This window comes from Hyaena hyaena, unplaced genomic scaffold, assembly GCF_003009895.1.
Source record: "Hyaena hyaena isolate Hyena2069 unplaced genomic scaffold, ASM300989v1 scaffold_907, whole genome shotgun sequence".
In the NCBI taxonomy this organism is placed as follows: domain Eukaryota; kingdom Metazoa; phylum Chordata; class Mammalia; order Carnivora; family Hyaenidae; genus Hyaena; species Hyaena hyaena.
In genome coordinates, this window is record NW_024081541.1 from 522,220 (window position 1) to 540,683 (window position 18,464).

The following is an 18,464-nucleotide window of genomic DNA, read 5'->3' on the forward strand; positions in this document are numbered from 1 at the left end:
AAGTATGAACTTGCTCCAGGGAAAATTTTACTTACATATATAGAAAATTAATGTATACAATTAAGGAAATTTGTGAATCCAAAAGCACGAAATTCAAGTATTAGGGCAAAAAGAATACTTTATTGGGAGCTATTTCTGTTCCATTGATTGAGTCTAACATCTATACATTTTTGTTTTTATTACTGTTCTCTTTTTTCTTTTTCTCCTCTTTTCAAAATTATGTTAAGCCTTTGACTTTTAATCAAGATGGCATAAAAGGTATCAGATTTGACCTTCCATTAGAAACTACCTAAAACCAGTGATAACAGTAAAGTAACAGTGAAAACAAGCATATAAATATAAATGTATGTCAAGATTTTAAACACAGATAACAAAATAGACAGAGAGAAAGGAAAGGTTGAGCATTCAGACTGACTCAGTTTAGTATCTTTGGATTAACCAAACAAAGATAGTAAAAGAAAACCACAGACAAACATTTTTCACAAATATAGATGCATAAAATCCATAATAAAATCTCAGTACGTAGAATTCAGCAATCTATAAAAATAATCATACACCATGATCAAGTGGGATTTATTCTATAAATGTAAGCTTGGTTCAATAATTAAAAATTAATCCATGTAATCCTCCATATTAATAGACTGAAGGAGAAAAATCAGATTATTATATCAATCAATGAAGAAATATGTTTGATGAAATTCAACATCTATTCATGATAAACAGTCTCAGAATAAATAATAATAATAGAGAGGAACTTCCTCACTTGATAAAGAACTTGTGTAACACCTTAAAGCTAACATGTTTTATGATTAAAGACTGGATGGTTTAACCCTAATAGAGGGAACAAAACCAGGACATACTCTCTCAAGACTTATTCAGTATAGTGCTGAGAGTTATTTTTTAATGCTTATGTATTTATTTGAGAAAAAGACAGAGAGAAAGAGAGAGAGAGAGAGGGCCCACACAAGTAGGGGAGGGACAGAGAGAGAATTCCAGGTAGGCTCTCCTTTATCAGCAATGGAGCCTGACTCAGAGCTTGAACGCACTAACCTGTGAGATCATGACATGAGCCAAAATCAAGAGTTGGATGCTCAACCAACTGAGTCACCAACGCTCCCTCTGAGTATGATGCTAGAAGCTCTAACCAGGTCTATAAGGCACTAAAAGAAAATAAGAAGCATATATATTAAAAAAGAATAAATACAAATGTTCTTTTTTTGTCTATGCAGGAAATCCTAAGAAATACACATCTGTAGAACTAATAATTGATTTTACTTGAGTTTATTTAAATCTAGAAATTTATACTTTATTAACTTATGTTTGGTTCTGATGGTTACCTTTATATCATGGAATTCATGAATATATGTCTTAATAACTGTTATAAAGCTATGTACTTCCATTCTAAAAATAACAAGTTAGCTTTTGCTTATTTACATCTGGTGACTATCCATTAAATCTGCTAATTATTTTTTGGTATGAGCTAAGTAGAAGCATTGCTATATAAATTATTTCCCCAAGTTACGATTACAAAACTCCAGCAGGTCTTTGCTATTTTGTTTTTCTTTAAAAGTTATTTAATTCATTTAAACAATAGCAACAACAATACAGTCCAGCCATCTACTCCCACCTTTTACAACTATCAGTCTGTTCTCTGTATTTATATCGTTGTTTGGTTGGTTGTTTTTTGGATTCCACATTTAAGAGCGATCAGATGGAATGTGTATTTCTCTGTCTGACCTATTTCAATAAGCATAATGCCCTTGAGGTCCATTCATTTTTCTCAAATGGTAAGATTTCATTCTTTTCTATGGATGAATAATACTGCTTTATAATCTGGTGGTTTCCATATCTTTGCTATTATAAATTATGCTGAAGTGAACATGGGGGTACATGCATCACTTTAAATTAGTGTTTTTGTTTTCTCTTTTTAAAATTTGTTTAAGTTTATTTATATTGAGAGAGACAGAAACAGTGTGAGCAGGGGAGGGACAGAGAGAAAGGGAGAGAGAAAGAATCCCAAGCAGGCTCCATACCGTCAGTATAGAGCCTGATGTGGGGCTTGAACTCACGAAACTGTGAGATCATGATCTGAGCGGAAACCAGACCCAGACACTTAACTGACTGAGCCACCCAGGTGCCCCAAAATTAGTGTTTTTATCCATTTTTTTGGATAAATACTCAGAAGTGGAAAGCTGCATCCTATTGTATGAATAGCTAATATATTTTTGATTAAAAGGAATAAAGTAGGAAAAATCTGTCTACTCAATTTTAAGACTTATTGTATAGCTATAGAAAATAAAACTATGTAGTACTGATGGATGATTAGACACACAGTGCAATGGAACAAAATTGAAAATCTAGAAATAGACCAACAAATTATGCAATTAATTTTTGACAAATAGGTAAAAGTAAATTAATGCAGCTTTCTTTTCAACAAATAATGTTGGACCAATTGGGTATTGATAGTAAAACTCAAGGAAATGAAACAAACAAAAACCTTGACCTAAATGTCAAACTTTTTCACATAAGTCAAAATGGCTCATAAATTTAGAGCCTGGGTGACTCAGTCATTTGAGCGTCTGGCTCTTGATTTTGGCACAAGTCATAATCCTGAGGTACTGGAATCGAGTTACATGTTAAGCCCTGAATCAGGCTCCGTGCTGGGCTTGGAGCCTGTGTAAGATTCTCTCTACCCCTCCCCTGCTCAAGCATATTCTCTCTCTCTCTCTCTCTCTCTCTCTCTCTCAAAAAAGCATAAATTTAAATGTAAAATATAAAACCAAAAATCTTTTTGAAAAAAGTTCAGGATCTAGATAGAGCTTGTTGAAAACATCTCTTGCAACATTTAGGTTTTGCAACTAAAGCAGAATAGATAAAAGAAAAATTGATAAACTGGACTTCAAAATTGAAAGTTTACTCTGCAGAAGATTCTGGTAAAGGTCTCAAAAGACAAGATACAGACTGGGAGAAAATAATTGTGAACCATATATTCAATAAAGGACTGATATATTTAATATTAAAAATACTATAATAAATAAAGAATATATCAATATCCTTTATATCTTTAATATAACTGAACATTTGAATATATTGAATACTTATATATTCTTGAATTTAAAAGTTATTATATAAACAACTTTCAATGCTACTGTAAAATATTTTAACTAGAGAATTTAAACAAATAAAAAGATCCCCAAACAGTAAACAAACAGAAACAAAAACATTCCTAATGTTCAACACTAAACAAACAATCCAGTTAGAATATGGACAAAAAACATGAAGAGAAAAATTCACTGAGGAGAGCTACGGATGTCAAATAAACACATGAAAAGATGTTTAATTTCATTAGCTATTAAGAAAATACAAAATAGGGGCACCTGGGTGGCTTAGTCGGTTAAGCGTCCGACTTCGCTTAGGTCATGATCTCGCCATTCATGGGTTCGAGCCCCGCGTCGGGCTCTGTGCTGACTGCCAGCTCAGAGCCTGGAGCCTATTTCAGTCAGAGTCTGTATCTCCCTCTCTCTCTGACCCTCCCCTGCTCACACTGTCTTTCTCTCTCTCTCCTAGAAATAAATAAAAATATTTAAAAAAAAATACAAAATAAAATCTGAATGAGATAACACTACACAGCTATCAGTATGGCTAAAATACAAAATAATGACAACACCAAAATAGTAACATAGAATATTTAGAAATTAGATCACCTATGCACTGCTGGTAGGGTTGTAAAATGGTATAGCCACTCACTCTAATATGGTACAATTTGGAGTTTCTTAAGAAACTTCAGTTTGACATACAACCAGTATTTATCCCAGAGAAATGAAAATCTGTATATGAATATTTAGAACTGCTTCACTTGTAATAGCCAAAAACTAGAAATAGATTATATATTCTAACACTGGTGAATGGTAAGCAAACTTGTAGTATGCCTATACTAATAAATACTACTCAGCAATAAAAAGACACAAATTGTTGATAAGGGGAGCAAGCTTGATAAAGTTCCAGAGAATCATGCCAAGTAATAAAGGTCAATTCCAAGGAGTACATACTGTATGATTTCATTTATATAACATTCATAAAATGGCAACTTTATGCCATGAAAAACAGATTAGTGATTGCCCAGGGTTTAGAAGCTATGGAGAAAGAAGAATGTGGGAGTGGTTACAAGGGCAACATGAGGGATCTTTGTTTTGATGGAAATATTCTGTATCTTAACCGTAACGATGTATCCTGGTTGTGATATTGCACTATGGTTTTGCACAGTTGCCATGAAAAGTAACTGGGTAAAGGGCACATTGAGTATTATTTTTTAATGGTTATGTGTAAATTTAATCATCTCAAAATTTCAAAAAATTATAAGTTAAAGGATGTGCAAATACATACCATGCCAACACTAACCAAAAGTAAATTTCAATAGTTATATTAACTTCAGAAATTTGACTTTAGGGCAAAGGCTCTTACCAAGAATAAAGAATGTGACTTCATACTCTGAAAGAGACCCATTCATTCTGAGGGCATACACACTCTACATGCTTATATCTAATAACAGAGGTTTAATATATATGAAGAAAAAGCTGTTAGAATTAAATAGAGAACAAACACTCTAAATTATAGTCATAGGTTTCAGCAATCTTTTCTCAATGATTGACAGAACATGTAGACAGAAAACCTGTACAGATGCAGGGGATTTAATCAACACTATCAAACAACATGCCTAGTTGATATCTGTAACACTCCACCCAACAAGAGTATAATACAGTTCACTTTTACATTCTTTCAAGTGTATCCAGAACATTTATTAAGATAGAATATATGTTTAGATATAAAACAAGTCTGGATAAATTTTAAAGCATTCAGATGATATAAAGTAAATAGAAATCAATAATGAAAGATTTCTGAAAAATCTCCAAGTATTTGGAAACTTAATAGCAAATTGTTGAATACCTCACTGGTCAACAACAAAATCAAAATATAAAATAATAATACTTAGTAATTAATAATAACATGAAAATACAACATTCTAACATTTGTAGAATGTTACTGAATCAGTACTTATGGTTCTATCTATAGCAGTAAATACTAATAGTAAAGAAAAAGAAAGTTCTTACATCAGCATGGTATTGGCATAAAGACAGACATGTAGATCAGTGAAATAGAAAAACAGGAATACTGAAATAGATCTACGTGTATATGGACAATGACATATATATAACACAAATAGAAAAACAAATCAGTGGATACTGGGTTCTGTTTTCAACAAATGTGCCACATCTGTTCTATATATAAAGCATAAAATAAGGATACTTTGCACCATTAATCAAAACTAACTCAAAATAGAACATAGAACTAAATTTAAAACCTAAAATTATAAAACATCTAGAAGAAAACATAGGAAAACAACCTCTGTGGATGTAAAATAGGAGATTTGTTGATACCATGCTTTAAATAGGATTCATAATGGAATTGGTTGATAACATTTTTTTCATCAAAATTAAAGACTCATATTCTCTGACAGACTTAAGAGAATAAAAGGCAAGCCACAGAAATTTTATCCAGTTTATATATCTAGTAGAAGGATAATACCTAGAATATATATGGAATTCTAAAAAACGATATATAAATGGCTAAAAAAATTGAACAGACATATTGCTAGAGAAAATGTACAAATAGCAAATAAGCACATGAAAAGATGTCCAGCATCACTAATTGTTAGGACAAGGCAAAAGAGAACTACCATGAGATACCACTGTAGTGACTACACGTAGATTAGACAGGTACAATGAAAGAGACTTGCTATATCAACTGTTGACAAAAATGTGGAACATTAAAACACACACTGATTGAAGGACGATACATGGAACAGTTACTATGGGAAACTGGTTCTTAAAAAATGAAACATACGTCTTCCATATGATCTATCCATTCCATAGATACTTAAGAGAAATAAAATATTTTTACAAAAATATTTGGAATGTTTACAATGGCTTTATTCATCATTAATTTGGAACTAACTCAAATATCTGTTCACAAGTGAAATAGCAGTATGTCCATACAATGGAATAATACTCAGCAAAAAATGAATGAAACATTGATACAAGCTACAATATGAATGGAAATGAAAATAATTACACTGAATTTAAAAAGGCAGACAAAAAAACTACTTGTATGATTTCATTTATGTAATATGCTAGTAAATGCAAACTAATTTCTGTTGACCAAAAAGCAGACCAGTGGTTACAACAGCAATGGATGTAGGTTTGGGAAGGGATGCAAAGTTGTCGTTAAGCAGGAGCAAGAAGGCTGAGGGGCTCAGTCGGTTAAGTGTCTGATGTTGGATCATGAGTCAGACTTCATGAGTTCGAGCCCCACATCAGGCTCTGTGCTGACAGCTCAGAACCTGGAGCCTATTTCAGATTGTGTCTCCCCCTCTTCTCCGCCCTTTCCCCACTCACTCTCTTAATCTCAGAAATAAGCATGGAAAAAAAAAATAGGCAAGAGGGAAATTGTTCACTGTCTTTACAGGCTGATTGTTTCATCCATGCTACATATTTCAAAACTTATAAACTGTATACTATAAACAGTTGCAGTTTGTTCTATATTGGCTATATATTAATAAAACACTTAAAATTACATGCTACTGGTCCAATTTTTTAATTTATTGTTTTAATTTAAATTCAAGTTAGTTAAATTACAGTGTAGTCTTGGCTTCAGGAGTAGAACCCACTGATTCATCTCTTGCATATGAAATCCAATACTCCTCCCCAAAAGTGTGGTCCTTAATGCCCATCACCAATTTAACCCATCCCCTCTCCCCTCCAGCAACTTTCAGATATCATATGATTCCACCGGTATGTGGAATTTGAGAAACACAACAGATGAACATAGGGGAAGGAAAGGAAAAATAAGATAAAAACAGAAAGACAGAGGCAAACCATAAGAGACTCTTAAATACAGAGATCCAATTTTAGATAAATTTTAGAAAAAAAAAAGATTCTAAAAATAAAATAAGCATCTTGTATTTTGATTTTCTTTTGTCTTTATTGTGCTTTATTGAGAGATATAAAGCATAAACTGTGAAAAAGCATGCTTGAAAGGCATCTAAGATATTTTTCCTTGCTTCCAGCAACTTCCATGTCCAAACCTTCCAGAGCAGATGACTGATGTTCTCAAAATGAGATCTCCAGAGCAGAGGCTTCTCAATCTCTTTCTCCAAAGGTCAGTAATATTTATTTACATGTTTTTCTTTTTGTTTTAAGCTCATTTCTAATGAGTTCCCATTTTGATACATACTTTACTTACTCTTAAATTTTGAGTGATAATAATTAAGTCAGTACTTACTGTTCTTTACTTCAGACTTGATTAGCCTCAGTCATGTTCAGTTTTGCACAAGTCATGAAGTCTATCATGTAACAATATAAAAGATAGTTTCAATATAGTAATGCATAAAATTGGAAATGCAGGACAGTATTAGCTCTTCAATTTGTTAAAACTCCTGTTTTTCTTTCTTTAATTTTATAGCTTGAATAAAATGTCAGCACTTTAAGTAAAATAAACGCATTGTTTCCCTGTATCATATATAATTCCTTTAATTAAGTATTTGCTAGTCCTATATGATAGGCATTAAGAATTCTGTACATTTATTTTTCTAATAGTTTATAATATATATAGCATATATAAATAATTATTTTTGTACCATGATGAATATAAAAAATATTGATAAAGGTCAGAGAAAATAAGCAGTGAAGATTTATTGTAACCTTATGAATAAGAAGATACTTGAGCTTCTTTAAACTATGTCAGGAGCGCCTGGGTGGCTTAGTCAGTTAAGCGTCCGACTTTCGCTTAGGTCATGATCTCGCGGTTCATGGGTTCGTCTGTGCTGACAGCCAGCTCAGAGCCTGGAGCCTGTTTCAGTCTGTGACTCCCTCTCTCTCTGACTCTCCCCTGCTCACGCCGTCTCTCTCTCTCTCTCCTAGAACATTAAAAAAAAAAAATTTAAACTATGTCAATGCAGTTCTGAAGTAATACCAGTAATAGTCCAATGGAATAGATTTATAAGCAATAACTATATACTGTTAGCTGTATGAAACCAAGTATCTAAAATAATATCACAAGGGTACCTGTGTGGCTCAGTCAGTTGAGTGTCCTGCTCTTGGTTTCAGCCTAGGTCATGATCTCATCATTCATGTGTTCAAGCCCCATGTTGGGCTTTGCAGATAGTGGGGAGCCTGCTTGGGATTCTGTCTCCCTGTTTCTCTGTCCTTCCCTCTCTTCGCTCTCTCTCTCAAAAATAAATGAATAAACATTAAAAAAATAATAATGTCACAGGGGTATCTGGGTGTTTCAGCTGGTTGAGTGTCTAACTCTTCATTTTGGCTCTGGTCATGCATAATCTCACAATTCTTGAGATCCGGCCCAGTATCAGGCTCTGCACTGACTGCATGGAGCCTACTTGGCATTGTTTCTCTCCCGCTCTATTTGCCCCTCTCCTGCTCACATTCTCTCTGTCTCTCTCTCTGTCTCTCTCTCTCTCTCAAAATAAGTAAATTAACATTAAAAAATAAAATAATATCATATTCCTAGAGTTTATGGAATATTGTGGTTTTTACTTTTGTCTTTATAAATGATTTACTTCAGTAATGATTGTTTTCTGTTATCAACTCACTTAATCACTTCTACTTACTTAGATCAGTATACATTCATTAGAAGGACAAAAGCATCAATATCAATTTTTATCATAAACTTATAAGTCACCCAAATAAACTATTGCTCAACTAAGTGAATAAATAAATAAACAGATGGCTAGATGAATGAATGTTAAAATAATCCCAGTTAGAATGCAAGAAAACAACTGTCGATATGAAGCAACTGAAGCACTCATAAGCTGTTGATGGGAATTCAAAAATGGTCCAGCCACTTTGGAAATAGTTTTACACTTTCTTATGACATTAAACATTATACTTATCATATAATCCTGCAAATCAGTACTAGGTACTTACTGTAGAAAAGTGAAAACTTATGCCCACACAAAACTTGAAAAGAAACATTGATTGTAGTTCTGATCTTAATTGTTAAAAACTGGGAACAACCCAAATATCCTTCAACAGATAAATGTTAAACAAATAATGGTACTTCCTGCAGTGGATGGAATGCTACTCAATAATAAACAGGAGCAAACTGCTAGGAGACACACTTCTTACTTCTGCTCAAGGATTAATCTCAAAAACATCATGATAAATGAAAAAAGCCAGACTCCAAGGCTACATCCCTGTGGTTTCATTCATATGAAATTCTGGAAAATACAAAACTGTAAAGACAGATAACATGTAAGTAGTTTCTAGGTCTAGGGCTGGAAAAGGGATTGGTTAAAAAGATATATGAGAGGACTTGGGGAAGTCATTGAAATGGTCTACATCTTATCTATAATTGTAGTTACACAAAAATGTTTGCCAAAACTCATAGAAATATACACCAAAAAGGATAAATTTAATTATACAAGAATTACACTTAAATAAATGAATAAAATAGAATAATAAATAAAATAAATAAATGAATAAAAGTAATCATTTACTGTTTATAGATTTTTGTCTGAAAATTATGGTTTTATTTTTTTCCTTATTTATAAGTGATATATTTCAACAATGATCATTTTGAGATTTTGAGTAGCTTCAATCTGTACTTCTCTAAATAAATATAAATTCATTTTAAGAACAACTAAAAGTATAGTCTCAAATTCTAAGCTAAATAAGTTTTCAAATCACTCTAGCATATTGTTTTTCAAATACATACTAAAATGAATAAATACAAAGACGATGCTAGTAAAAATGCTAACACTCAGACCCTATTAGTGATTTCTTGAAATTCATATTTTGTATGATCGTTTGTTTCTCTGTCATAAAAAATTATGATATTGTTCACTTTATTACCATTAAAATCACAAAATAGTCTTGAAGAATTATGAGGCAAAAAAATCTGGGCAGTCTTTGACTTCTTCAGTTTCAGTGCGTGGGAGGATGCTTTTGATAGGAAAGGATGTGCAAAGGAGTTAAGCCTTCACAAGCAATATGTTTTTCTCAGATTACTCATATTTACCCCTAAAAAGGCAAAACAAAATTGCTATTTTGTTTGTTTATAGGAGGAGTGAAATGAAACAAGTAATTTATAGTGGGGAGCATCATCACTGTTTAAAATCTTAAAAGTAAATGTCAGACACTATTGCAACTTTAGCCAGTTATTTCTATCCTGTACCTTTGATTAATATCTGTAAATCTTTAGATATGGAAAAAATACTGAGACGATGAACCATATAAGAATTCTGAAACATTTGGTAAAAGGATTAAAAAACTGGGTAAAAATGAATAAACAAATGAGCAAATAAAAAGCAGAAACAGACCCATAAAAACAGAAGCAATTGATGGCTACCATAGAAGAGGGAGATGGGAGAATGGGCAAAATGGGTGAAAGGGAGGGGAAATATGGGGATATGGGCTTGCAGTTGTGGAATGAATAAGTAATGAGAATAAAAGATACAACATAGGGAATATAGTCAATGGTATTGTAATAGCATTGTATGGTGACAGATGGGAGCTCTAGTTCTGGTGAGCATAGTATAATGTAGAGTTGTTGAATCACTATGTACACCTGAAACTAATGTAACATTGTGTGTCAACTATACTGCAATGAAAACAAACAAACAAAAATTTAAAAAGAAAAGAACAGAAAATAAAATAAAACGATATACTACTAGATTAGGTAAATCAGTTACTCTGAGCTCCAAGTATCTTGCCTAACCCTTCTTTGATCTGCTAGCAGCCAGATTTAGTGCCTAGCCTTGATAGGCTAGAGAAAATTGGCCTGGTGGGCTTCCAGGCATACCTTCTTGAAGGTGGGAGGGAGGGAGGAAGCCAGAAATTCCCAAGTGAAGGATGGAGTATGAATAAGAAGGGAGCATGTATTAAAAACATCCATTGTGTGCATTAGGGATCTTCAAAGTTAGATTTCTTTCTTTTTAGGAGACTTATTTATGCTTCTCATTATAAAAATCATGATTGGAAGCATTGCTGACATCTACTGAATACCTGTTTTGTGAAATGTTTCATTTTAAGAGGCTTTCATTTAATAGCTTATTTTATCCTGAAAACAGTATTGTAATTATCTTCATTTAAAGATGAAAAAGTGAGACACCTGAGTGGCTCAATTGGTTAAGCATCCGACTTTGGCTCAGATCATGATTTCATGGTTTATGAGTTTGAGACCCTTGTCAGCTCTTTGCTGACATCTGAGTGTAGAGCCTGCTTTGGATTCTGTGACTCCTCCTCTCTCTGCTCCTCCCCCACTCACGCTCTGTCTATTTCTCTCAAAAATATGTAAACAATTTTTCTTTTAAATGTAAAGATGAGAAAGATAACTAATAAATGAATTTCAAGTTACAAATCAGGAACTTGAACCTTGGTTGTAAAGCCAGTCTTATTTTGCACCGTGTACTTTTCTTGTGTGTTTTTTAGAGAGTGAGAGGGAGCACAAACAGGGGAGGAGCAGAGGAAGAGAGAGTATTTTAAGCAGGCTTCATGCCCAGTGTGCGGAGCCCAATGTGTAGCTTAATCTCACAGCTGTGAGATCAGGACCTGAGCCAAAATCAAGAATCAGATACCCAACCAACTGAGCCATCTAGGTGCCCCTGCACTATGTACTATACCATTACATACATGTACTATTACATAACACCCTGAATGAGAAAATTTTCTTTAGAAAATACATGTTTTTTTCATTGTGATTGCCCTATGCATTTTGTCATTTCTAAGACAGGAATATTACCAAAAAGTTATCTGGTATCCAAATAATTTATGGAGATAATTATATTGTATGGAAACTTTTAAATCTGTATACATTTATAATTCAGATGCAGGCATATTAAGATAATTAATGTTTTACATTGTTATAATTTCAGTGAAATACTTTGCAGATTTTATGAGAATATCTTTATATGCTATGATATTTTAGGGGTTCTTTGAGACATGATGAATGCTAATTTGGACCTTAGTTTTTGCCTTTTATTCCAAAAATAAAGGGCTAAGGAGTTTTCCTTTATAATGTTAACATTAAAAAGGTCTCCTAGAGGGCACTTGTTGTGATGAGAACTAGTTATTATATGTAAATGATGAATCACTAAATTCTATGCCTATAATTATTAATATTGTACTATGTGTTAACTCATTAGAATTTAAATAAAAAACTTGAAATATTTAAAAAAATAAAAAATAAAAATGTGGGGGGAAAACAGGTTCCTTAAAGCAAAATATATCTCCAAGGCATATTCATTCATTTAACAAATATTTTCTGATAGTGCCTACTGTGTTCTGTGTTGTGGAAACACAGAGATGAACAAAGCTAATAAAGTACCTTCCTAAAAGAAACTATAACATCTAATAAATCTTAAGTGTTACAGTAATTTTTATGTAACCTCTACTTTTCCTGAGAAAGATCAAAAATTTTCTCATAAGATGGAAGAAACCAAGAAAATGGCACATTGATGACATATTCAGACACTATATATTCTTAATACAGCTATGTCCAAAAACAACTTTTTTTTTCATCACTACCAGCTTATAAATGAAGATTCACTAAAGAAAGATGAAGTGGCTTGTCCAAGGTCACACGTTTGTTCAATGGCCAGGGAAACAATAAAGACTGGTCTCCTGATTCCAAGATCAGTTCTCTTTTTGCTACACTAGCCTATTAATGAAGCTGAAACTGAAAAATAATGAAATAATTTTTAAAATGTTTTTTTTTAATTGTCCAATAAGTTTGAAGTACAGTGACATTCATTCATACTTTATGCTTAGAACTTTATGCCTGATATTTATTTATACTTTATGCAGGAACATATTTTGGAAATGATTCTTGAGAGAGTCATCTTATTCATCCCAAAGATGGGTGCCCAAAGTAAGAAATTCCCTGAAAATGTAGAAGAAATTATGTTCACTCTTTCTATGATCACAATATCATACCTGGTTTCTTAGTATTAAGGGTCATGAGAGTCACTAGCCTACTTATTTAATACTAATAAATAATACTAACAATTATAAATATTATTAATATTTTCTAAAGTAATTTCACATTGTCAAGATCAAAAGGAAGCAACCAGAGTATTTAGATTGAAGTCTGACCAATTGCCCAAACTATAGAATTGATCAAAGTTAATGGAATAGAAACTTTCCCATCAGTATCTTTTCTTCCTGTCTCTAGAGCGAATAATTGTTCCAGGAACCAGAATTAAGAAAAACTAGGGAAGTTGGGATGTGATGAGTTCTTGGCATGTTAAAAGGTACTAGAAAATGAGATAATGCATTTGTACCTAGTGAGATGGATGCAGGCCAACTCTGAGGCTTCCCTGGAGTGTGGGGGATGGGGAGGTCTTCAAAAGTGTAAATAGCATGTCAGTCTCAGACACTCCAATATCTTTCACCACCCCCTCTTTTCTGTAGCATCCACTTAACATTATGAAGTCATTTCCTATCAAATTGCTTGTCACCAGTTTAGCTCCTTCTGAAAAGCCAGCATCTATATTTTATACTTTAATGCAATGTGAAGATTGGTGAAAGGAAACAAAACTTTTGGAAAGTCAAGGTATTAGGTATGTTAAAGGGTATTTTACCTATGATTCAAGAAATGAGATTCTGGAATTTGTGTGCATGTATGTCTGACAATGTCTGAATAACTCTACGGTAAAATTCAGTGACTGTGACTTGAAAATGCATTTAAAGGAAAGCAAAGGGTCATAGTCTCTTCATGTTTGCTTTTGGGTTTTTTTGTTTTTGTTTTTAGTCTATATCATACAGGGACAATAGGCACAGGTTAATTTCTGTTTGTAGTTAATTTTAAGCACACACATTTTAATATTCTTCCACTGGTTATCTGCGCAGGATAGTGTTAACCACTGATCTGATTCATGGTTTTCTTTTATTCCAGACCCCATTTTTAATTAATAGATCTTTATTTGGAAAACAAGGCTTTCTTGCATTTGGATTTTTGTATTGTTTTGGGTCTGGAATTTGTAAGGTATGACTTAATTTTGATTAGAAAATTACATTTATTTCTAAAATAAGTTAAGAGTTCTCATCATAGTCAATTGACATTTGGGGGGAATTGTTTACTTTAATTGATGATTGATGAAGAATCCTAATATTCACTGAAGTATATTACCCATTTATTTTTTTGTCAAATCATGTTAAGTGTCTCTAGATATATGAAAGCTATATAGAGATTAATAGTGCTCTATGGTTACATTTTCATGCTAACATCAAAAACAACACAACAAATTGATGTTTTTTTCTCCAAATTAAAAGGGAGATTATTTACATTTTTATTATTTATTTATTTTCTAATTTTGAGGGGAGGCAGAAGAATGAAGACAGGCAAGGTAGGAAAGAAAAAAGGAAAGAAGTGATACAAAAGGGTAAATACAAATATCAAAAGCAATAGAAACAAAACTCGAGAAGAGGAAACATTATCCATTGCATCAGGACAAGATGAAACAATTAAGACTCAAAGAAAAGAGGGGCGCCTGGGTGGCTTAGTAGGTTAAGCGTCCGACTTTCGCTTAGGTCATGATCACGAGGTTAGTGGGTTCGAGCCCCGCGTCGGGCTCTGTGCTGACTGCCAGCTCAGAGCCTGGAGCCTGTTTCAGTCTGTGACTCCCTCTCTCTCTGACCCTCCCCTGCTCACGCTGTCTCTCTCTCTCTCTCCTAGAAATAAAAAAAAAAAAAAAATCTTTAAAAAAAAAAAAAGACTCAAAGAAAAGAAACGGGCTCCAAATGCCTCACCTCGATGCCTATCCTTCTATTTTAATGAAAAAGTTCAGGCATTAGAAACCACTGAATGAACGTGTCTGCAGAAGACAGATAAAATCTCCACTTTCTGCTTCTGACTTACAATGTGGCTAACAATCTCTGCAACACCTTTATTCCACTGGCATCACCTGGTGGCAAAGTGGAAAGTGTTGGTAGCATCTATACTTCTTGTTCTGAAGGGAAATGAGAAAAAGCAAAGGAGAAGCTAGGGCTATTATTAATATTAAATCATCACTAAATGAAGTCAGTGTTAAGAGAGTTCTGATTCCAACTCTTACAAACAAGTCAGTCTAGTCTACCCTCCACCCCTACTCCTCTAGAATTAAGGATCTAGAAAATACATTTACAGAGGATGTTGAATTGAAAAATAGAATGCCAACAAGTTCACTAAATTTAAAACTTTTGCTTCCTAAGAGACACAGATGGCAAGTTTGTTATAGTTAGCTCATCACAGGAGGTTTTTAAATAGCCCTGGTTAAGAATTAACTTATGAACATGTAGCCATTAAAATGCAATAAATCTAGTCAGCATAATAAATATACCATGGGCAAGAACTATAGTAGATGCATTCTGACTCATTTTTAACAGTAGGCTCAAGGGGCGCCTGGGTGGCTCAGCTGGTTAGGTGTCCGACTTTGGCTCAGGTCATGATCCCATGGTTCATGGGATTGATTGAGCCCATGACATGATGGGCTCTGTGCTGACAGCCAGCTCAGAGCCTGGAGCCTGTTTTGGATTCTGTGTCTCCCTCTCTCTCTGACCCTCCCCTGCTCACGCTGTCTCTCTCTCTCAGAAATAAATAAAAAAACATTAATTTTTTTTTTTAAAAAGTAGGCTTAAATAGGTCTGATGATTTAAGAAGTTTTAGGGAATTGTGTGTTTGTGTGTATATTCTGATGGAAAAAATAAGCAGAAATCATGAAATAAAGGCTTTTCTCCTTATGATCCTGCTTAATTTATTGTTTGGAATGTTAGAAGTATGTTCAGTGCAACACCAGTTTTAGATTTCCCTTATAAGAAATCAACTTAATGGAAAGATATTTAAACTAACATACATATAAGATAAAATAATATCCACTGCATATTTTTTGTATATTTTCTTAGCCAATAACAGTCATTACCTAGAAAGCTTTTTTATAACAACAATTAAAAAAAGTGGTTTTTAGGAGATTAGCAATGATCTAATGCTAGGAATTCAGTTCTGATGTATTATTATTCCTCTGTTCTCTGAGGAGAGTGTGGCTTTCTGGGAAGGAACTGTCTTTGAAGGCTTTGGTCAGAAAATGCTGAAATGGCACATCACAGCCTTATGCCCCCTGGGTGAGTCATCTTTACCTGGTGCTGGAGCAGCTTTCTGAAAGCCCAACTGGTGCACTTCTCTCCTGTTGGCATAACTATATTTAGAATCCATAGCTAGAGAGCTCAGGGTTTCTCAGGATGGTATTTTTAAATGTGTCATCACTCTAGACATGCTCTCCCTCCCTCTCCAACTGCTTCAGCCTCCCTCATATTTTCACACATCCACATGGAAAAGAATTTTAAAAAATCACATTCCAAAGGAACCTGTGACACTAGGCTCATCTGGAATGTTAAGCTCTGGGTTTAGACACATGCTAATAGCTTCCTTGGCTCTTGTGCTTGGCGAGGTTTGAATTGTTCAGGAACCTCAGCAGTGTTATGTACAGCACAGTACTGGACTCATTGTTCAATGTAAGCCTTAGGGAAGCATATAGGAAAATCCAGTGGATTTATTTTTCTTTCGTTTATTAGAACAAGCTTTACAAAAGTTTGCATGCTGGAATAGGAAAGTCTTGCAATTGTTAGATGTGACTCTGCTCTGTGGTGTTAAATAATGATAGAGCATCATGGGGAAACCTAGTGCTTTGTTCTACCTCTGAAGGAATCTTAGGTGAAGTTACTAAAGACAAGAAATAGAAAGAAATCCATGAACTGTACATAGAATATACACGTAAATAAAGCATTATAGCATGTCATTGAAATGAAGTGTCTTCTGTAGATAATTTGATTCATATCCCTGGAAGAGTCTTCATCAAAAGCCAACACTGTTTTACCTACTTTTGGATCAATATAGTCCTGGGCCAAAAAATGGATTCGATATTAAGTGAATCATTCAATTAGTAGTTTTGTTAATTTATTTAATATAAACTTACATATCATGTGCCTGCTTTGCAAATTTGTGTACAGTATATTGCTATATATACTGGATTAGAAAAAAAAAAAAAAGATGACCTATGTTTCTTAGTATGTAGCTAGAGAAACTAGGATATCTATGACACATAAATCTCCAAAACAAAACTTTATGATTATTAACCTGTAATAACCAAGAACTGCATGATTAATTCCTGGATGGTGGGTATGGAACAGCTAAATCAATACAGGCTAGCATAATGCAAACAATTTTAAGAGTAGATAATTTACACTGGTAAAAATAGCTCAATGAACAAAAGGATGATGATAGAAGGAAAAGGTGTTCACTGCACAGGCAACATAGAGTAGTGAGGCAAAATGAAGATTCCTGAAGGAAAGTGGGGGCACCCAAAGCTGGTACGAAGCCATGGGAGTGATCTTGAAGGATCAGTGTCTAAAAAAGGAAGTTGATGTTTTCTTAAATGTGGGATAGTGCCATTATCCTTTGGAGTATTATAGGATACAGTGGTGGTATTTTGGAAGTGGATTTTGGGCAGATAAATTTGGCAGAATTCCTGAATGAATAGAATTTAAAAAAAAAACCTGGAAGCAAGGATATTAGCTAGAAAGTGCTTTCTCTAATTCAGGATGAGACCAAGGAGGGTTTCAACTTGGTAATGGAAGATCAAATGGAAAGGGACTATTTTGAGAAATATTATTGTGAATAAAATGAAGCCAAAAGTAGTAGAGACAGTATCCTTTACACACTGTAGCATCCTTAAGATGTCTGAATGAGTTAAAGGCAAAGAAAAGGCCAAGAGACATGAAGTATGACTATATTTAACATCCAAACAACATAGTAATAATGAATTATTGCGTTATTAAGAAATGGCAAGCAATGTCCTACAAACTTTATATACATGTTCTTATCTAACCTCCAGTACCCTAAGAGGAAAGTAATATTTTTCACAATTCAGAAATGAGTCAATAGAAGTGTAAAATGGTTAGGTAAACTTGCCAATATTTTCCCAGCCAGGATTTAAAATCATGCCTGATTCCCCCACAGAGCTAAGGAATTTCTAATTATATATTATCTTTTATAGACCCTTATCCATACCACAGGTATAAAACACAAGTTGAGAGCATAGACCTGTGACATGTAACTGGGAGATACTGATCCTTTAATTAACACTTTCTAGTACACATTTTTAAAATAGTTATGATTTTATTTACCTTATCTACCATTCTCCGTTTTGACTCATTGAATACCTGGAGAGGTTTCTTCAAAACCTGATTTAAGTCTGTATAATGTTATATCTTAAAAAATCAGAATAATATCATATATTATTAATTATAATATAGATTTCACATATATATGACATTTGCTGGCATCCCTTGATCTTAGTGGATCCCTAACTTTTCTAATTGTTTGATGTTTTTTTCCTAAACATGTGATACAGCTTTTAT

General features: G+C 33.5%; 1 long non-coding RNA gene across 3 annotated transcripts in view; it reads right to left on the minus strand.

Annotated features, from left to right (window-relative positions):
* Positions 1-1,061: 1,061 nt before the first annotated feature.
* LOC120222762 overlaps positions 1,062-18,464 on the minus strand; it is a 44,100-nt gene continuing 26,697 nt past the window's right edge. Inside the window, exons 1-3 of one of the 3 annotated variants that reach the window (XR_005526115.1) lie at positions 7,758-7,846; positions 7,339-7,399; positions 1,062-1,160 (exon numbers count right to left, since the gene is read on the minus strand). This is a non-coding gene — a long non-coding RNA (uncharacterized LOC120222762). Of the gene's footprint in view, positions 1,161-7,338; positions 7,400-7,757; positions 7,847-14,713; positions 14,745-18,464 lie in introns of those variants that run through there. The other 2 variants (XR_005526114.1, XR_005526116.1) reach the window with 2 other exon arrangements.